Source organism: Helianthus annuus, chromosome 1, assembly GCF_002127325.2.
Source record: "Helianthus annuus cultivar XRQ/B chromosome 1, HanXRQr2.0-SUNRISE, whole genome shotgun sequence".
NCBI lineage: Eukaryota > Viridiplantae > Streptophyta > Magnoliopsida > Asterales > Asteraceae > Helianthus > Helianthus annuus.
This window is the reverse complement of record NC_035433.2, coordinates 117,462,997-117,485,614: the sequence shown is the minus strand read 5'-3', so window position 1 is coordinate 117,485,614 and position 22,618 is coordinate 117,462,997. Positions and strand designations below refer to the sequence as shown.

At 34.2% G+C, this 22,618-nt stretch overlaps 4 long non-coding RNA genes across 6 annotated transcripts; 3 read left to right on the top strand and 1 right to left on the bottom strand.

Annotated features, from left to right (window-relative positions):
• Positions 1–999: 999 nt before the first annotated feature.
• Positions 1,000–5,285, top strand: LOC110873494. Of its 3 annotated transcripts, XR_002555193.2 has the most exons (6): positions 1,000–1,430; positions 2,978–3,039; positions 3,309–3,427; positions 3,778–4,183; positions 4,257–4,989; positions 5,078–5,285. It is a non-coding gene; the product is annotated as an uncharacterized LOC110873494 (long non-coding RNA). The 3 variants fall into 3 exon arrangements; XR_002555204.2 differs by lacking the exon at positions 3,778–4,183 and having other exon boundaries at positions 1,006–1,430; XR_002555216.2 differs by lacking the exons at positions 2,978–3,039; positions 3,778–4,183 and having other exon boundaries at positions 1,006–1,430.
• Positions 5,286–5,438: 153 nt separating this feature from the next.
• Positions 5,439–5,998, bottom strand: LOC110938500. The gene is made up of 2 exons (XR_002591442.2): positions 5,857–5,998; positions 5,439–5,779 (listed from the first exon to the last, which is right to left on the bottom strand). It is a non-coding gene; the product is annotated as an uncharacterized LOC110938500 (long non-coding RNA).
• Positions 5,999–11,199: 5,201 nt separating this feature from the next.
• LOC110938226 lies at positions 11,200–12,808 on the top strand. The gene is made up of 5 exons (XR_002591294.2): positions 11,200–11,528; positions 11,625–11,759; positions 12,175–12,290; positions 12,544–12,581; positions 12,676–12,808. It is a non-coding gene; the product is annotated as an uncharacterized LOC110938226 (long non-coding RNA).
• A 4,755-nt stretch (positions 12,809–17,563) lies between these two features.
• LOC118479498 lies at positions 17,564–17,988 on the top strand. Its single transcript, XR_004859709.1, has 3 exons — positions 17,564–17,657; positions 17,725–17,813; positions 17,899–17,988. It is a non-coding gene; the product is annotated as an uncharacterized LOC118479498 (long non-coding RNA).
• Positions 17,989–22,618: the final 4,630 nt, after the last annotated feature.

Below are 22,618 nucleotides of genomic sequence, written 5' to 3'. Positions count from 1 at the left end.
GACTCTATAATCACAAGTCTGAAATGCAATGTACTTATCTCGATGGATCCATCCAGAGAATAATATAAGTTGCGCCATTAAAATGCAATGAGGCCTGACCCACTATCCTTATCTCGATGGATCCATCCAGAGAATAATATAAGTTGCGCCATTAAACATAATATACCATGCGGCCATGTAAACCACTCTTAAGTAAAAACTCCACCCTATTGGGCTTGTAAATGGGCCTAAATTAACAGCTATATGTGTATATACATATATCATGGAGTTACTAACCCGTGTGTTACACGGGTTACTTAAAGTAAATTATATAATATTTAACAATGTTAACATTAAATTTGAAATGAAAGAAACGTTCCATTACTTGTTTTAAATTCCCGATCAACCCTTACAATCTTCTAATCCAAATAATTTCAACCAAAATTTAATCAAACAGAAGTCAACTGGACGTACCTGCTGAGGAGGTTGTCGAAAAAGAGACTAAGTGGGTTTGCTCCCTTCTCGCCAATGGGGTTGAATAATAAAAAAGACAAATTCCATAAATTCGATAAATCTTTCTTATAATTGAATTACGTATTGTATTATATATACTATCAAAATAAGTCAAAATATAGTGAATAAATGAAACGAATCAAATATAGCTAACAAATTAAACGGGTCAAAATATAGTGAACTACAATGAAATGGGTCAAAATATAGTGAATTACACTGAAATGGGTCAAATTACGGGAATTTAAAATGAAACGGGTCCAACACGTCACAATATAGTGAATAGATAATAAATGGGTAAAGATAGGAATTTAATATGAAACGGGTCAAAATATACAACAATATGATTTCTAAAGATATACATGCATTTTACAATCTATTATATATAATAAATAAAGAAAATTTGGGCCACGTGTCATCGTGATATTGCACCTCAGATTGTTTTGGGCGGGAAAAATTTTGGGTAAAACATACGGGTTAGGCGCGCTCCATACCCTACTCCGAATCCTCTATGACCTGATTATATTTATACGCAGTTTTCCAAAACCCTAGAGCCTTCATCTCCATTTTCCTTCATCTTTAATCTCCTCATTCTTCTCCTTCACGTTGCTTACAGAACCTCTTCCTGATGTTCATCTTCTCCTTCTAATTCAACTCCTGTAATCCATCTGGTGGTTCACTCTATCAACAAACCCTAATGAATCCACCCATAAATAACATGCCAATCAATCCGTTCTTTTAATTTCTTCACTCCTTTTTCAAACCCTAAAAACTCTGGTGGCACATACCTGCACTGTGATTCTTTCTAACCCTAACGGAGGCAAGAAACAGATCCAACAATGGAGAAGTACATAGTACGATAGCATTTCCGTGGCACTTCAACCGCCTCTTCCTCTCACTGTCATGGTCGTCATCTCTCCTATAGACGCCATTGAATCGAGGTTATGTTACGTGCAACCCATGTAATCGTCACATGCATGCCCATGTTCAACATGTTTTGGTTTCTTTTTACTTTTATAAGTCATATATTATGGAGTCAAAGTAATTAGTGGAGGTAGTGGTTTATTTACGGTTATGCCTTTCTTTTATTTCCCTTGTTTTGAAGGCTATTTATGCCATATGTATTGTTAGTTTTTGGGTATGAATGAAAAATTAAAAGAGTTTATCTCAAAGTCTAGTTCTTGCTAATTTCTTGAGTTTGATCCACTCAACGGATTATTTATCAACCAATTTGTCCATATCAATTGGTATCAGAGCAGCCGTGATCCACCGTGAACCATGGTCGCTCAAGCTCTATCCGAAGACGAGTGGCGCCAACATGTGTGCGAAACCTTGGCGAGACACGAGTCTCAACTTCAAAGAATCTTCACCTCGCTTCGATCGATTCGAACCGCATTGGAAGCCCTCCAATCTCCTACACCACCATCCTTGTCAACCGCTTCCGCCACGCCACCACAAGTTGCTACCGAACCGTCACCAAACACTAAGCCATCTCCAGAACCGTTTACTCCATCTTCAAAACAAACTTATCTTACCAACCCTTCGGATCCAACTCCTCTTCGACCCAATCCAATGAACATCCACCACCAAAAAAGTGACTCTCACCTAATAGAAACCCAATATGCCAAACAAAAACCCAATATGTCCATGTTTCTAATGCCTTCCACACATACACCTCGTTTCTTTGAGAAAGATCACCTCATGCCAAAACAAACAAAAATATTGCCATCGTCACCTTCATATGGTATTGAGATGGGTCCTCCTCAACCCTGCCATTATAAGGATCACTTTCATCTAAAAAATGAAGTGCAGATTGCATATTTCGCGGGAAAGCGTGAATGGCGTCCACCGTGGCGGCTCGTTATTATTTATCCAGATTCCATGGGACGGACCGAGTGGCGCAATCCGTGGCACTTTGCTATGACTCGCCCGAATGATGTTAAAAGAACAGAGTGGCGGACACCGTGGCTTGTTACCGAGCATCTTCCGATCGCATCCTTGAGGACAAGGATTGTTCAAGCCGGAGGGATTGTTACGTGCAACCCATGTAATCGTCACATGCATGCCCATGTTCAACATGTTTTGGTTTCTTTTTAATTTTATAAGTCATATATTATGGAGTCAAAGTAATTAGTGGAGGTAGTGGTTTATTTACGGTTATGCCTTTCTTTTATTTCCCTTGTTTTGAAGGCTATTTATGCCATATGTATTGTTAGTTTTTGGGTATGAATGAAAAATTAAAAGAGTTTATCTCAAAGTCTAGTTCTTGCTAATTTCTTGAGTTTGATCCACTCAACGGATTATTTATCAACCGATTTGTCCATATCAGGTTAGTAGTTCAATTAAGCAAGCGATGTGGCTGAGTCATTGTGGAATACAAGATCGATACAGATTGTTAAGTATGATACAAAGCTCCATCTAGCGGTCTAATTAGGGGATCTGCATTTGGTTCAATTTTTTTTTTGTGATTTGATTTTGATATCTGAAGGATAAATCACTGACATCAGAAGAAACGGAATTTGATTTAATCGTCTGTGGCTGAGGCCTGAGGTAAACATTTTTTTTATTCCGCCTTTTTATTTTACATGTCTGAGTCTTTGTGGGATATTTGGGAAAAGGGTTGCTAACTTGCTAAGAAGTGAGGTGAGGGTTAATCTGAAGATCAGTGAGATTATGAGCTTCATGATTGAAGGTTGTTTGTAGTCTTGAATCCAGTTTGTGTGATGGCTTCTAGATCTATAACTAGTCATAATTAATTTTTTAAATTAATTATTGGAACTTAATTTGTTAATCATTATCTCTATATGTGTTTTGAGTAGGATTTGTTACGGCGGAGGTAGCGTGTTGTGGGCATGAACAATACAATGAAATTGGAGTATCCAAATCGGTTTGAATTTGTGTCCAAGCAGAGATATATACGCGTTCTGGGATCCTTTTTGTGAGTAAAAATCACTCTAGCAAATATCTTCTCTCCTACATGTGTCATGTTTCTCTTCACTTTACACCTTATCTCTATTTTTGTTTAGAGTTTAGGAATTTTTTTTATATATGATTGTTCTTTAATTTTGTTTTGGGCTTCTATTTGATTGATTCAGACACATCCAGACACCCCCCCCCCCTAATAAACTTGCTTGTCATGTTATCCTCTTTTACATGGTGATCTGTATATTGAATATTTATGTCTATATCTTTTACATAAATCATCATGTTGTGATTGCCTTACCAGATAGACATGTCTCTAATTAAATTAGTTTCGAAAAATATATTTATAAATGATTTTCATTCTAGGTTTATGTTGATGCGGCCAAATTCGTGTTAACTTGGCCGAGTCCATGTATATATACGCTGCAACATCATCTAATCGTCATTTAAGGGTTGTGGAGTTAAACCTTGGATCACTTCATTCATAAATTCATGTTAACTTGGCCGAGTCCATGATAACCGCGTCTCCTTAGAATCCGACGACCAGGATGACAAATCCGGGATTGAACATTCAAGAAGCACATGCTTTTTCCTCGGCTGGTGGCTTCTTATTGGATGTATTTGTTGTTGATGGCCTCATGAGGTCTAATCTTAGTTGTCTTGAGCAATGTGTTTGAATTTTGAAAACATTGGTACAATGATCTGTTATTGGCAACTTTTAGGAAATTGAAAAGCTCAAAAATGCAATAGAGAATGATATATTGAAGGCTAGGTAGTTTCTTTCTAACATATTTTGGTGTTTTGTACGCTACATTTAATTTATGTAATATACATCTTCTATGCAGGGGAGGCTCATAGTGGTAAAAATTCTTCATCCACTAAATGCAGAAGTATTCCAACATCAAGTGACCTTGTGCCCTCAAATGATTATGTAAAAGTACCTACTTATGGAACTGAGGTATTGGAAATTGATGCCAAGCTGCTGAAATTCTTATAGAGAGATGTTGAATAAACGATACTGGTAACATCGTTTTAATATGATAAATATTTAGAGATTATGATTATTTGTATATATACGTGAGTTATATTTGTAATCTCACTTCATTATTACTTTATTTAATATGAAACTTTTTTTTAATCTATACAGTAATGACCGGAAACACTTAATGTCAAAATAATGGATGTAGGCTTTACGTTTACATTTCGGATGGGTCACTTTGTTTGTCCGAAATGTTTAAGAAAGATGATTTCAGGATTATGATTATAATCGTTTTAACTATAATAAGAAAGTTTATGTCAAACTATTATTTCTCTGCACCACCGTCCTCACTTACTTGACTCTTAGGAAGACAACCTCTAGAGGATCCCAGGTAACAGTGCATGAATGGCGTATTTTCCTTTTTTATTTTGATCACTTTGTTTTAAATAGATGTGCTTTTTAAGTGGGAGTTAATGTTTTTATTTCTATAGACATTGTTGTCGAATTAGATATCCCATCAGTGAAGAAAAGTTCAAGTGAACCTGTATTCAAGCGACCACGCGCGTCTCCAAACACCATCGCCATTACCGAAATTTAAGGTATATACCTCTTTACTTTGAAGATTTTTTTATATGGGACATTACTTTAAGACTATCCTCATGATTTTTTTGTTGGTTCTTTTTGTAGAAGGGACTCGATTTACTAAGAGAAATGTTTTGGCAACTCGAAGGATATGCATTTTAAAGGGATTCGACTGTCTTTAAATTGTATTTCCACTTTGTCACTAATTCATGCAACATACCACTTTGTTTGTATTTTTTTTATTTGCATACTTAATATTTATCTAATTAATTTTTCCCAGCCCGGGAAGCAATCCCGGGTGATAACCTAGTAATATGATAGCTAAAGATATATTCATTTAGTTGTATACCTGTTGGAAATATGGTTGTACATCTATTAACACATCAAACCACCTTCCAAACTATAAAAAAGGCACGATTAGGCTACTTCGAGACGATTATCCATCCAAACTATAAAAAAGGCATGATAGCTAAAGATATATTCATTTAGCATATAGATATCTTATAATTTCATCAACCCATATTTCTTACATAAACAAATATGTTTTGCATTCACTAATTATGTTTCAAGAAAAAAATAAAAGAGAATATGGTATTCATGAATTCAAACCCGTCCGCCATTGTTTTTGCGTCTAGTTCAGATCCGAAATATATCATTACCAACGCTCCCTTTGGATAGTGCTTTAATCCGGTAAAGTGGAGTAAAAGAATGATGACGGTATATGTAGAGTTTCTTTAGACAACCCATTCAGTTTCTTTAAATAACCCATCCCAACCTGTCCAACCATGTCCGCACATTTTGGCACCCCTATTCAGATGAAATTTCAGTTATAACACTATAAAAAATGAGCACATGAGACTGAAAAATTAGTTTCTAATCAGTACCTAATGCTTCAGGGACTGGTATGTCAATCCTATAAGATGAATCGGAGATAGGTGAGAACCGCCTCCTTGAGAATTAGGATCTGTAAATGACACGGCAGAAAGGAAAGGAGGAAATAAGAGCAGGTTATAAATTATTAGTTTTAGACACATAAACAAAACAATAGGAATTCTCATCATACAAATAGGGATGAGCGTAGTACCGATACGGGTACCGAAAACACCGGTCCCGCAAATCATCATAACTGGGTACCAGTATTGAAAATATTTGGTACGGTACGGTACCGGTATCGGTATTTTACCGGTACCGTACTGAAAGTATCAGTACCGAAAATGCCAAAAAGTGGTACCGGCACCCGATACTAAATGCGCATCCCTAATTCTCGACATTGTTTATACAACACGTGTACTTAGAAGTGTATGCGAGCTTGGAGCCATTTTTATAAATCAGCTCGAGCTTAAGTGAGTCTAAGCGAGCTTTTGCCAATAATTGCAATTATTTTATTATATAAATAATATATTAAACAATATTCAAACTCAATACAAAATAAATATATGAAAAAATTAAGATGATAACTGTCTTTTTTTCCACCATTTGTAATGACCTTCTGTTCTATAACGCTCTTAATCCAACTCAATGTCTAGTCTAGTAGTCTCTTACTTGCACATGATAAACCACATTTTTAGTAAATGCCTCTGAATAAAATTTGGCAAAAAAAAAAAAAAAACCAAAAATCAAACAATGACATGTAAAATTTGTTGAAAAATATGGACATGTAAGGCGTATGCTAATTAACACTACTAAGTATATATAATAATCCATTTCATACATATATGGTAATTTCAAGTTCCATAACCTGATTAACACCATCGAATCACACAAGTCGATAAATAATCCTAGAATTAGCCCAAAAATCATTCTTTGTCTCTTCATATTCAAATCAAAAGTCATAAGCTCAAGTAATAGCTTTACTCAAAACATAGAAGAGTCAACGTTGCTAAAGGGCACTGACATAACCTGTGTACATAATAACAACTCTAAACTCAGATATGAACAATGACTATGCGGTTGGGTAATATGTCAAAAAAAGTTATTTTTAGTACGGGTCAAACAGGTCGAGTGGGTTTGATTGACCCACAAACATTTATATCTTCTTTTTAGATTTTTTATAATAACCAATACGTTTATTATTATTATTATTATTATTATTATTATTATTATTATTATTATTATTATTATTACAATTACAATCTAAATTTTTAAGAAAACTGAATTAGGATGTTGTATGCATTAATATTCTACTCAGGTGACTTTAAAGCTATTGGATTAATGAATTCAAACTAATAGCTGAAGTTTTTCCAAGTTTTATTGACCAACATTACTGATGCAGGCCCAAGTGTTGAGGAACGGGCCATCTTGTATTTAGAGGCCCAAGATCGCGTGACAAAAGGGGCTTCACTAAAATGGCCCTAACTTGGGCTACAGGTGTCCGTTTTGGGCGTGCGACCAAGCGATACGATCGTGAGAACGAAGCCCATCTTTCCACAAACAACCGTAGGTGGTTTGGGTCAACGTCCAGGCCCAAAAACGCTTATTTCTATGAGTTATTTACATTTTTATGTTTTTTAGTGCTTTTCGTGGACTTTTATTTGCTTCTAGCTTTTGGCCCAAGTGTGTTTTGAGGCCCATTTTGAATTTAGGTTGTTATTTATATGGATGTAATGGGAGGAAGATAATCAGTTTTGAGTTTAATGAAAAGTCATTTTTTTCTCCCAATTCACTTGTGAGTGTCTTGAGTGTGAAACCCCCAATTTTCGGTATTCCACAAGAATCAACGAATTTTGGAAGAATTGTTCCTGGTATTCTGTGTGAATCAACAGGTCCAATTTCATATCCTATTTCCTAGTCTACATCAATTACCCTCAGCTCGCCAGGCTAGTCGGTAACGGATCAAACAGGTCAAAATAAAATATTAAATGTTACTTGTAGAATATATATCTTACCAATTGTCGTAGCACTCCATACATTATGAATAGATGAAATTGGGCAACACCACTTGCTATTCGTCTCCACGCAAATTCTCACACTTGGCATCTATTTCCACATGTGCAACCAATTTATTTAGCAACGACAATTGTTAAAAACTAAAATTTCATAAAAACTAATATTATGTAATAAAGCAATTTTTAAAAATATTACAAAATTAAAAAACAAAACTCAGTGTGCAAATACATGGAAATTTGATACCATTCAATGAGATAAATACACCCATACATGGGCTATCAGTGGGAAAGGTTAATATTGACTTCAAATATATATGTCGACTTGAAACCACTGAATGAGATAAATACACCCATTATCACGCTATACCATGTTATGATCTACAACCAAAAGAAACACACAACTAGTAAGAATTGATTCATACAAATACCCGTAGCCGTATAGAGATCCCAAAATGACCTGGACAAATAGGGAAATCTCGAAGCAACCTGCGCAAGCATAAATCCAACCAAAAAAGATATTATCAAAAGATCCTCATCCTCACTAACTATGCATTTAAAAAGTATCAAGTGTGTCGAAAACAAACCAGTGAATGAAAATTTAAAACAGCCAAATGACTTCATACACCATTACTCATTTGCTCCACCATCATAAATCCAAGCTTGTTAGCATTACAACAATATTTTCTCATTACATTGTAGTGTAGATGATCTTCTAAACAAATAGTCAACAATGAATAGATTCATGAGGCTCAGAGAATGCAAAATGACCAAGCCACCATGGCTGCAATAGGGGTTGCAGGTACTAAGCTGCCATCCTCCATAGCTGCCACACCATGGCGACATTTTGCCTTTATTCTTTTGTAACTCATCACAACCTCCAACCTCCGTGTAATAACGATCCATTTAAACCAAACACAAAAATACAAAACATTATTCATAACCATCACATAGTCATAATACAACATATTGAGGTGTCATTCTCTCTCTCTCTCTCTTTTACTGATGTATCGAGGTGTCAAGGTGTGTGTGAGAGTTATCAACGTGGCAAGAAGAAAAGGGGTTTTATACATGGTGACGTTATTTAACGGTCGTTAAATTACTATTCCTAACCACCGTACAACCATTCACCACATAGTACAACACCAAACAACTAAGAAATGTTACTGATTGATGTTGTATAATTTATAGTGCATACATGAAAATACCAATGAACCAGCATCGCCATAAGTCCAATGAAACCCTAGCCACCATGCCCGGAGGCGGTGGCTAGGTATTCCAAATCAACGTTAACGTTGATACCCAAGTATCAACGTCCGTCAAGTCACGACCACCCTCCTGAATACGCAAAATCACCATGACCAACACCTATTCCGACTGGCAACGATGGTATCACATTTCTAACAGAACCCACAATTCAATGGCCTTACAGAATTCTGAATTCAGTGATACACAAATAACCACAAATCGACAGACATAAATCCAACCAACAATGCTGATTCTTTCGTTAGGATACATCAGTAGCCCTACCAAGCCAATTTTGCAAGTCCCTTAAAAAACATAAAGAACATAATCAGACTCAACTCATCATACATTATTCTATCATAACATGCTTTTAGTACAATTAGAGCTTAGAATACATTAGTATAAAAAATAATTATTACAGGTAGCAAAGTCCAGTAGGTATTATTCAAAAGCAGAGATGAACATTGACAAACAAAAGCCTGTTTGAAGTCAACGAAAACTACACAGATGTAACTTGAAAAAAAAGTATGTAAAGACGGGAAACCTTATACACCTGAGGGCTAAATTTCCCTTTACTATTCTTCGATTTCAGATGACAATCGCATGATTTTGGCTTTTAGGGTTCTTCGATTTCAGGTAAAAATCACGAATGAACACACAAACGGATATGGAAATCCGAACAATATCTCAATATAATACATAATATAAGAAGCAATTGCAAGAAACCACTAACCGATGATTCAGATTTGAAGATTGATGAAGAGAAAACGAAATAGGTGAAGCGAATTGGCGTGTGAATTCTCCCATTAATCAATAACAGTTTATAAGCGATAATAATGGAAACGTATTCATGATTTTGGTGAAGATTTTCAAGTGATTGAGAATTGATTGGGGTTTCCATATGAAGAATACATTAGGCGGTTTCACAAATGAAGGAGAATTGAGGAAAACCTAATTGCCGCTCAAAACCTATTTCTCCGGCTAAATACCAATGCCACATCAGCAGTGATGTGGCAAAGTTATTTTGCTTTAATAATAGAGATAAATATATTGATCAATTTCCTTAAGATTGGAGTAACATTAAAGAAAAATATTCACTGAACTATATCAACTTTCATAATCATTCAATTTAAGTCAGTTTGGAAAAAGTATCACAAAATAGTAATCAAGATTCATATACATGTTTCATTTGCCGTACTTTTTTAAGCACTACTTTGAAAATGTGGTTACTTTGAAATTAGCTCTTTTAGTTTTTATCAAATTGTCATTTATTTTTACATGTAACTTTTTTTTATAAAACGCCCCGCTTGCGGTATGCGCATATAATATATATATATATGTGTGGGCGCTCGGGGGGCAAAAGTGAAAGTGCACTAATTTTAACGTTATTTTACTAATTTCGTGAAAATAACGTTAAAAGATGGGATAGTTAATCATGAATCATGTGGTGGCGTTGGTAGCCGAAAGACAAGGGGGTACATGCACATGCACTAATCGGCAGTTGTCTCAATTGCTGAGTGTTTTGTGCCTTATGTCGAAGGCTTGATGCAAAACTACTATTGAGCTGGGGGTCTCACTGGAAGCAGCCTCTCTATTCCTACGGGGTAGAGGTAAGGCTGTCTACATCTTACCCTCCTTATACCCTACCTTAGCTTTGCTATTGGTGGGATTTACTGAGTATGATGATGATGTAACTTTTTTTTTATAAACACTCAAATCTTTAACAAAATGCAAATAGTACCTTAACTGGAAGTCAAAAGTGACTTAATTTCATCTTTGTTTCTAAGACCCTATGAAATAATACTATATGATTATGATTTACATTTCAATGTCTTTGTTTCTAAGACCCTAAGAAATAATACTATATGATTATGATTTACATTTCAATGAATTTTAAGGATTTACATATAAAAAATAACATGCTAAGTTAAGTTGAACCATTTGACACATGCACATGGATATATAGGAAATAATTTATAATGAGGCACTTCCTCAACACCCGCTATTTGGTTTGAACAAAAATGCATGCATACAATATAATACAAGTGCACTATCTAGTATTAGATATTTTACTTTTTATGGGGAAACAATAATCTATTATATATAATAAACAAGAAGATTTGGGCTGATGTGGCACGTTCTTAGGGCTTCTCAGGATTCGTTTTGGCGGGAAAATGAGCTGAGTTTTATATCATCCGCGGATACCCATTTTGATGTGATCCGACCCGTTTTATGACCCGGGTATATAAGTCACATAAAAAAACCTAATTTCCTGTAGCCCCATTCTTTTCCTTCACCGCTTCACAACCAAACCCTAGCCTCCGTCTTCCTTGAAGCTTCTACATCTAATTTTCTCTTAAAAGATAGGTGTCGCTTGTGCTTTGAATCGACTGATAAAGGATTCCAAACTCAAACCGATTCACTTACAAGTATGTGGATTCTTTAGTCGATATTGATTTTATTGGTTTTATTTGTTTCATCGTCTCAGTTTTTTTCTAAAATTTTGACTGTTTCGTATGAGGAAGATGGTGGTGGCCTGAAGAGGAACGATGACAACGACATTGGTTGATTTAGGTTTTCCCAGTGGTGGTCTTATGATGGTTGTGGTTTAACGCAACAACGAAAGGGCGGCGGCTAGGGTTTCACCAACACATAAATCGGTATCTTTCTATTTCATTTTTAATCCTCTTATTCAGATTTGATTTGTTGCATATCCTATTTTCATATAATTTTGTTCATGATTTACTGTGAGTTCGTTAGTTCTAATCGTTTTAGGGTTTTTACTGTTTGTTATTTTTTTTGAAGGTCATTGTAATAAGGTTTTGGATGTTGTCATCGGATGAAAATGATCTGTTTTAAGAGTATTCAATTACAAATGTTTAATAAATTTGCCAGTAATTTGATTGAAAAGCTTTTGTATAACATTATGTTATTGTTTAGATATTATGTTTATTAATCTAATGGTGATTTGTGATAGTGTAGTTTTTTTTATAACCTAGAGTGGATGAATAAGTGAAATCTGTCAAGTGAATGGACTAATTTGTTCTGATATTCCCGATTCTTTTGCCTTTTTAGATCTGGACCGACCGGTGTTGACGAAAAAGGAATTACTCTTTGTTTTCGGAAGGATGTTTGGGGGTTTAGCTATGACATGTGCTGATAAACTTTCTGATGTACCGACTAATCTTTAGGTCAAATTTAACTTTCTTATTTATTTATTTTCGTTCTTGCATTTATCTAATGGATGAAGATGTACTTGATTATAAATGACATATTTGCCATCATTTTTTGCACATATGATACTGCAATTTGGTGTTTGTAATGTAAGAGATGTGGACTAAAGTTGTTTCTGTCATGAAAATAACTTATGTGGTAGTTTGTTAGTTTCATTTTTCATGACACATTGTTCATTATTATTTATTATTTTGGGATTTTTTTTGTCAGGTGCCCAAGGCAAAATGGGTTCCTTTTTTTAAACGTTTGTAAGTTCTTATGGATTTCTTTGAGTACATCTTTTTGTTATTTTGTCTTTTTTGATTTGTCAATGTCTCACCACTTAGCTATATATGTTTTCAGGAGTTGGAGAATATATGTTCGGAATTTCGCATCATACATGCCTGTCACGTTGAGTTGTGATCACCATGTTATTGATGGTATGTGTTGTTATGGCTATAATTATGTGTCTAAATGGACTCGGTTGGGTAACGGATCAGATGGGTATATTTGTTGATACATATATTTGTTCATGTATATTATTTAATCGAAAACAATGAATTATAATCTAATAAGAGTTCTATTTTCTATATTGGTTGCTTTTTAAACTAGGGGAAAATGGTAATGGGTCAACCTGAACCATGACCTTTTTGCAAAAGTGCCAAAGGTTCATGGTTCGGGTTGAAAAGAAAGATTACTAATTTAGTCAGCTAGAAGCCAAATGTCATGGTTGGAAAGAAAGATTTTTATTTATTTAAAGTAACCGACAAAGTAATATTTGTTAAATATCTAACGTGTGAAAGGGGTATAATAATAAACATGTCAATGAGCCGAGTATGTGAAACGGGTCTAAATTTGGTTAATTCGCTATAATAAGTTCTTAGGTTTTCTGTTTTTGGGGTTTAGGATTAGCAAAAGTGTTGTTACCCTTTTACTATAATAGTTCAGTTCATGTTTATGTTTAAAGATTTGAACTATGATAAGCTAAAGCATTAGTTACCCTTTTACTATAATTTCTTGGATGAGTTAATAGATTTCTTTATTCAAAGCTAAAGAAGCATAAACAAGATTTGTTAGTTGAGAGGGTAGTAGAAGAGCAACGTGTTCAGGATGGGTTCAAGATTGTTAGGGAGGTGCTTCTTGAGTAAAAAAACTATGTCTAATTCACATAAGTAGGCTTTATTTCACATAAGATTCAACATTTGTAATGTTTATAAGTTTGCCTATAACTTCACAACTTGTGATTAAGTTTATATTAATCATAAATGGTTTTATTTGATATTATGAATCTAAATATCATCAAGTTGAATATGAGAACTTTTCTCATCTTGAGTAACTTTTGCTCTGGACCAAAGTAGAGTGACTAACTTGAGGTTTCCTGTGGCATATTTTATATTTATTTTCGTGTTGATTACAAGCATTCTTATGCATTTTCATGTTAAAATCATATTGACAGGAACTTGGGGCATCAACCTATGTCAGAACTGGGATAATGGAAGGACTATTTCGGAATTGGGAGAGTGGTGAGCACATGCCTGACAAATTTAAGGTTTTTGGTTGCCTTCACAAATCTTTGAAATTTCTTTTGAGTTCAACATCATCAGATGATGTATCCATTTCTCTTCAGGTAAGGTATTTTTTTTTTAAATTTGATTCATTTAATATTAAGATAGCCCTCGAACCAAATAAGTTATAAGTAAATTCCAGTCTGGTGCTTTTTACTTCTAATTTGGGGTTTTTCATTACATGTAGTGTTTTCATAGTGTTCTGCAGTCAACTGTCTTCTATCAGGTACAAGATCTCTGTTTTAAAATTGCTGATGAAAATTGTTGATAATTTAAATTGCACACTGTTTAGGTCTTGAAATTAGGTATTTAGGTAATTCAAAGATCCTTTCTATTTGCTGAAACTAATTGTTGTCTCTTGCGTAGGTATATTGCATCTGATGTAAGACTGTTCACCACTTCGATTTCATCTTAAGGTATCAACCATCAAATTCAAAACATTAAATATTATTAATCTTGTGTTTCTTGATTTTCACCATATTTGCCCTTTGAATCTAGCGATGGATGTAGAAGACAGCTGTGTTATTACTCATGTTCAAGATAACCTCTTTCGTGTTCATGTGAGCAATAAGAGAGGAAGACACAAAGGAGGTGTGAAACATAGTTCAGATGATATAGGTTCAGGTGTCAAATCTGTATCATGTGAACTGTGTTTGACACATCCTTTGTGTCTTTCTCTCTTCTTGCTCACATGAACACGAAAGAGGTTATCTTGAACATGATTTTATCTATTAAAGGAGCTTAGATGATGACATAGAATTGGCTACGTGTCAATCTCTCAGGTGTGCTATGTAGTCCTCGCTGATGTCATAATTACGAAACGTTATCCTTTTGTGTTGTTTTCGCTCAAGTTTGAAACGGTATTGTTTAGTGTTACTCTACCTTCAAGGTAAGGCCAAAATAGCAGTTATCTATATATAAAAATTTTGCCTTCAAATTCTTTCTAACAAAACAATAGAAATGTTGTTGATTATTTGATTTTTTTTTTCATTTTTTGTAGCTATGACAAGGTTTAAAGGTATTGAATGGCTTGAAAGTGTAGTTAGGCCATTGGAGATACCAAAACAGCTATCAAACTTTTTGATAGGTCAAAGCTTCATGTTTCCAACAACTAATGGTTGTTCTATCCTAAAGACTTCTGGTATGTACTTTAAGCATAAACTTTATATTGTCATTCATGGTGTTGAACAATGTGATTAGAGTAGAAGTTCAACATTGCTATGTTGTAACTTAGTTTCAGTTTGAATCTGTTTGTCTGTTTCCGAGGCCTTTTTTAAGCAAGCCGCATAGTATAAACTCTAACTTTTGGGTGTTGTAGACTATTTTAGGTTGATTTCTAGGATTATTTAGGTTGAAGGTAGCCTTCATTAGGGTTTTTATTGTCATCTTATTGCTGTAAATTAGGACGAAAATCATGTTAAATGACTACACGGTTATTTTTCTCATTTTACCTGAACATGGTTTCATAAAATTACTTTCTTGCCTGTTATACGTCTTTTTCTAATCTCAGTGCTATAAAATTATTTTCATGTTCACCTTCGTTTGTTATCAAAATATGTTGTTAAATAAACGAACATATATTAAAAGATATAAACTTGGCTCTATAAGACTAGCATATTGAGTGCTGCTGTCCCTAATGGATCTTTCGACTTTTGCCCTAGAATAATATATACAACTACCAAACAATCTTAACATAATCCAAATTCAGATAAAAGTTACTCGGGTTTGTTGAAACTGTTTGGCTTCGAGAATTGTTAAAGGAGAAAATTAAATAAAGATTAAACATTATTAAATCGAAAAGTTTAAAAAGAAGTAAAAATAATACGATCATCCATATAAAGTATTTAAAAAGTAACAATTACATATAAAAAACAAAACTAATCAGACACTTAAACTCTAATAGCAAGAATCAAGAAACTTTAACTTCAACTCTATGGAGCACTGAAGTTCACGATGTATGTCATTGATCTTTCTCATGAACTCTAGGTCTCTATCTCCACACTCTATATTACTCGCAATACATAGGTCACGAACGGAAGTAGTTGGCATCGCCCTCAGGTTTCTCGAAACCTGGTCTCTTGTCAGGAGACCAAGTTGTAGTCCGTTAAAACACCTCTTCAACTCTTGAAGAGTAGACCTATCAGCCAAAACTTGCTCTTTGATTTGTTGAATAAAGTGTTGCTTGAAAACGTCAGAATATGACTCCATTTTAATGTATTTATAAGAACTAAAGCAAACAATAACAATTAATCTTTGGCTTTCAGTCAATGAATTTGTGTATGATGAAACAAAATTTGAATTGTCAATGGTATTATATAGAATCTGTAACAGCCCAAAGGTCATTTTTAAATACAATCATTAAATAAAAATTTATATTTAAAAACCATGTACATTTAATGATTTAATGGGAAAACGTGTATAAATTTATATTTAAAAAACATGTACATTTAATGATTTAATGGGAAAACAAATAAAATTAAATATCTAGAAAACCAAAGAACAAAATTTAAACCTTCAAAAAAAGGTTATCATAATTAGGAAATGTCTCTTCATTTACCACATCAAACATTTTACACACTATAAAGGTTCATGATTAGTTTACTTGAAAACATCAACACTTCATTTTTAAAAAACCCTTCACCCTAAAACAAACTGTCCAAAAAACACTAATACTTTTTCTAAATGGCAAGCAAAAGCTTCTACCACTGGTCTGAAACTGCCGATCTTAAAATTGAATTTTCAAGATGGTCACTTGAAGAACAGAGAAAAGATGAAGAACTCAACAAAAAAGTTGCTATGGTGAGTGATAAATATTATAAGCAAACCTGGAGTAGCATTGCACTGCTGGATGAAGTGGTCTGTTCTCCTCCATCAGAGTTTAAAAAAAAAGCAGAAGAGTTTATCACACATCTGCTGAAACAAGATCAAAAGACGTGTGATATGCTTGCTGATCTGCAAATTAAAACAAACAATGAAATTGCATGGAAGAAGGCGAGAGAACGAGATATTTTATTTAGTGTTAATTGTAATGTATAATTTTTAATTTTTACTATTTTTCAAAATCAGAATTTTGTAATACTATTTAATATCAAATGAGTTGTATCGTTTTTCTTTGTATTTGTTTTATTTATACATTTAAGTATGTATTAATCATAATTCATAAATAGTTTTTAATATATGGAACTTTCTCGAGCTCGGTAAGGGTCGAGTCGGTCACAGGAAGAAGGTAGAAGGTGACCCGTTAAGAGGAAGTGAGAGTGATATGGAAACAGATCCTTTGTGGGTTGGAAACAAATGGAATAACTCAACTTTTGAAGATGAAACAAAAGTGTACGTTTTGACTTTTTGGTCATTTTTTTACTTTACAGCTCATGTGTTTTGTGCTTTTATCAGATTATTTTAATTGTAGTTACAACTTAATATATTACTGTTAAACTACTAGCTTTACCCTTTTCAGCTCTTAATTATGTATCTTACGTACGTTTAATAACAGGTACAATCCATTTCTCATGGCTTGCTATGATCCCGACACTGATGAATATCAAAGTGTCTGTCGTGTAATGTCTGGCTTCTCTAATGCGTTCTTTATAGAGGTTCGTTGTTTTTGAACGACATGTTTTAAGAAATAATGTATTAATATAATAAAAAAGACTACCTTATTTAAGTAATGTTCTTATTTCTTATTTTTGGTATTGAAACACTTGAAGATGAGAAATTGTTAAATCTCTTGATGTTGAAGATGGTTATCTCCCGTCAAAGCGTTCGGATTCTTGGTTAAAGGTTTGTTTGTTTTATGAGTCCTTGTTAAATTATTTTTAATAATCAATTGTTATAATATCATTTGCAGGTGAAGTGAAATTATGTCGAAGGTTTAAATGATTTCTTGGGCTTGGTTCCTATTGGTGCTTGGTACGGGAATGGAAGGAATGCTGGCTGGTAACAACTTAATATAGTACCATTAAATTAATAGCTTTACCCTTTTCAGTTCTTTATTATGTATGTTATGTACGTTTAATAACAGGTACAGTCCATTTCTCATGGCTTGCTATGATCCCGACACTGATGAATATCAAAGTGTCAGTCGTGTAATGTCCGGCTTCAGGAAGGTGAAGATGGCTTCTGGTGGTCAATCATTTTGTTCTTTATTGATTTTTGAGAGCCGAAATTCAGTGTCGATTTAGGGTTAGTTATTGAGTAAAATCAACTTTGTTCATCGATCAATCATTTTGTTTTGAAATTACTTGAAATAAGGGATTGTTTATGTGATAAACCAATGTGTGTGTAGAATATTTTGTGCAGTTGCGTGTTTAAAAAACAAAGATGAAGGAGCGGAGGTGAAAGAGAACACAAACAAGATTTTAGCCGTCTTTTTGCTGAATTTGGTATCACAAGTGATGCAGCATTGAAGGTCGGTACGTTCGAGTTGGGTCGCGTCGGGTCATTTGTTTATTAAATGTATCCCGTGTGGGAATTGAGTTTGGTTAGGATGATAAGTAGTGGAGTTCTGTTTTTCTTTAATTTCTTGATCACTCAAATGAAGCTGGTTAAATTTTTCGCATTTTTATGTCACTGAATGACACTATTTACTTAAGTTGTTATTGTTAACATCTATGAAGACATTTTTTAATTTATTATTGTATTAACAATTAATCAATGTTGTGTAAAAGTTTAATGAAATATTATGTACATTTTAACGAAAAAAACATGTTTATTAACTAATAAAAATAAACAACCCGGGGAGCATTCCCGGGTGATAACATGTTAGTTATTTTTTTATCATTTTATTTAAGTATTTATTGCTTATAAATAATAAGTGACATGTATAAGTTTCTTGAGCCCGGGAAGCATTCCCGGGTAATAACCTAGTTATCCTATATATTAAAAAACACATAACTTCACGCCATCTTTTGTTGAGTTTTTTCCCCTATACCCTTTTTAAGTGTGTATATATATCCATTTTCTTCAAAGTTAGTTAGATTATTCATCATGGTGGAGTGGTTTTGTGGTTGTATGTGTTTTAAAGAGACTCAAGTTCAAATCATGGGGTCTTCTTTTTTTTTTTTTTCCCATTTTATGCTTACATAACTTCACGTCATCTTCCTTTTTCTCCTCTTTCACACGTTTTTCTGATTGTATTTATACAATTCTTATTCCTTATTTGTTGGGTTAGTGGATGCTTAGACATCGCAATAGTCGCCATCGCCAGGAGTTACTAACTCGCTTGCTACCAACGGGCTCTGTTGTATGAAAACTCCACTTGTCAACTTAAAAATAAGACACTAAATAGCACAGCTTTAATAACAACCAAGTATTTAGTCGCAATAAATAGTTTTACAATGACTTAGTTTTGTCGCGCCGCGTTGCGGCGCGCAGCATTAAAACCTAGTTCAATTAATAGGAACAAAAAGCTACGTGCATGGATGGTTTAATTACAAGTAAAGGAAGAGTAAAGAAAAAGAAATGAGAAGAAAAAAAGATAAGAGTGGAAATATATGATAGTATGCTCTTATAGTTAATGTACATACTAGTTAGCAAATGTTTCAACTTTCAACCTACAAACACATGTTAAAATGCTTGTAGAGCTCAAAAGCGAGAAGAAAAAGTCTAACATGAGCAAGAAGTTCGTGTCAAGTAAGCCAAGGAGCGACTGCCTAGTGAAGCAAACAAGGCGTTACTTCCAACACCTTGAGGCGTGATTAGGCAAGTCATCCTTGGCTACCAAACAAGAACTCTTCTATTCATGTAAGAACTTCTCTTCGAGTTATGTTATCAAATATGGTGTGAAAATATAATAGCAAAACTTCCTATTTATAGCCTTTGTTAATAGAGTGGCCAATGGAACCACATTATTCTTTTCCTTATAAATTTGGTTTTAAACCTTCTACCATTATCAACATCTTTAAAAGAATATATCGTAAATATAATACCGTGTTCTTCAGTCTGTGGCCAGAAATCTAGCATGTGAGTTGACTTAGGCTAGTTGATGCCTCCTTGAAAGATTAGCTGAAATATTCTGTAGGTTCCCATTTTGTAAATTATACTCCAGAAGACTCATTGGGTCAATGAATGCATTTGGAATCACAAGCACTCCATGTTACATTTCAGGCTAAAGTTTGACTTTTGATACATATATGCAACATGCCATCCATGCTTTTGGAACAAAGTTTTATGCAGATTTCATAATGGTTTTCTGATTTCTTCACAAAGTCAAAGAATTCTATTATGCTTTTTCATACACATACCAATTGGAATATATTCTACTTGTATTGAATTAAGTTGTGCCTGCAAGTCATTGTATTTGGTTTTGTTCATTGATTGAATGCAGTAATGAAATGTTCATATGAATTTGTCCCATTTGCACCTGAACATGCATTTTGCATAAAAAAGTTGCATCTTATTTGTAAGCACCCGATTCTAGTAATTTGATTTCAATAAAAGAGAATGCAACATGAGGTGTATGGGGGTGTATGAATATGTTATATATTGATGTCGTGCAGTTCAGCCAACAAGTTTTGAAACATTATTATCTGAGACTCTGAGAGTATGTTCATGATAAACATCCTAAATTTTACTAAGAAACAAGCCAACAAACATACTCGATTTCAAAATGAGTTTTGTTTGGAAGTCGATATACTTTGTGCTGAATAGTAAAAAAATTGAACACATGAGAGATTTAATTTAAATATATAGAAAAAGTTAACTATTCAAAATATACAAATAAAATAATTTGTCCACGCCAATGATCTCTAGATCAAGTGGTGCCTCGAGAGTGCTCGAGATTGATTCTGTTGGACATTAAAAAAAAAAAGTTGTCCACATCATTAGGTTATTCTTTATACTACCTTGTAAGTAATTTTCGAGTTAGACTTTGTGTCTTTTCTTCTTTTTGTTGCATCTATTTACTAAGTGTTACACTCAACCACGTTTCATTTTCTCTACGGTAGGTGACATTAACAAGGGATACGTTGGGTTAGTCAAAGAAGTGATTAAAAGGAAGATGAACGACCAAGAAAAATGTTACCTTCTATTTAAGTTTTTTAGGTATAAACTATAAATTGGTTATCTTTGGAAGCTATTATGCATGGAACGTGGTTACTATGTGTATATTTTGGTTGTGCAAATTTACATCAAAGATATCACGAGTTGTAGGAGCTTTACCTGTGCATGAGGATAAAAACAAGACAAGGAGAAGCAACAACGTAGCCATTATACTCTAACAGGCGTAGACCTTTCCCACTTCATATCGAATTTCGGGCATATGGCAACAAACTTTTATAGAGTTGGAAAACTTAATTATAGAGGGTTTGTAGCCATACACCCATGGGCGTAGCCCTACGCCTAACCCATGATCAACAATGGTTTTTAGCAACTTTTGACAGGTTTTATGGTCTTATTCTCCAAAAACTGATCGTTACGTTACAGCGGAGGTGCTAAGGGACGTCCAATATAGAAAAAAACTTTAGTGACTTAGGTTTTCTATCAACCCAATCATGTCTTTCATTTCAAACGATGGTTGGGGTGGGATGCAGGTGTGATGGTGGTGTTTAGAGTGTTGGAAATTTTATAAATAATATTATATTATTTGTTAATATAATGATTATTTAATAATTAAATCAAGATGAATGAGAGATCTTGTGCATTAAGTTTGTGTGTTGGAACCATAAACATGTGGGAAATTGAGCTTGTCCCACATAGGTGGAGAGATAAATCTTTTATGGATTTATAATTAGAAATTTCTACACGAATGTATTCTTGTGTGACAACTCACACCCAGTGGTATTAGAGGAAGAGAGGAAGAGATTTACATGGAGCAACCAGAGGGTTTTTCTGCTCCTGGCCAAGAGGGCAAAGTGTGTAAACTCGTCAAGTCATTATATGGCTTGAAGCAAGCTCCAAAACAATGGCATAAAAAATTTGACCAAGTTATGCTTCACAGTGGTTTCAAAATAAATGAATGCGACAAATGTGTCTATGTGAAAGACACTTCTAAAGGTTATGTGATCTTATGTCTTTATGTAGATGATATGCTTATCATTGGGAGTGATGATAAGATGATCAGATCTACTAAAGACATGTTGAAAGCAAGATTTGACATGAAAGATATGGGTCTAGCTGATGTGATTTTTGGAGTAAAGATCATTAGAACCCAAACTGGTTTGGTGCTAAGTCAATCTCATTATGTGGATAAGATCCTTGAGAAGTTCAATCCTGGGGACACGAGTGTAGCTCAAACTCCAATTGATACCTCTCAACATTTGTCAAAAATAGAGGCGAGAGTGTTGCTCAATTGGAATACTCAAGGATCATTGGCAGTCTTATGTATCTCATGTCATGTACTCGACCAGACTTAGCATATGCTGTGAGTAGGCTAAGTAGATATACTAGTAATCCTAGTTCAGAGCACTGGAAGGGTATGACAAGATTATTAAGGTATTTGAGATAATCGAGAAATTATGGACTGCATTATGGCCAAAATCCAGCTGTTGTGGAAGGATTCAGTGATGCCAACTGGATATCCGATACGAAAGATTCTAGATCTACAAGTGGTTATGTGTTTACCCTTGGAGGAGCAGCTATATCTTGGAAATCATCCAAACAAACTCTTATAGCTAGATCCATGATGCAATCTGAGTTTATCGCGTTAGATAAAGCTGGAGAAGAGGCAGAATGGTTGCGTCAATTCTTGGAATATGTTCCAAGATGGCCTAAGCCTTTCACTGCTATTTGCATACATTGTGATT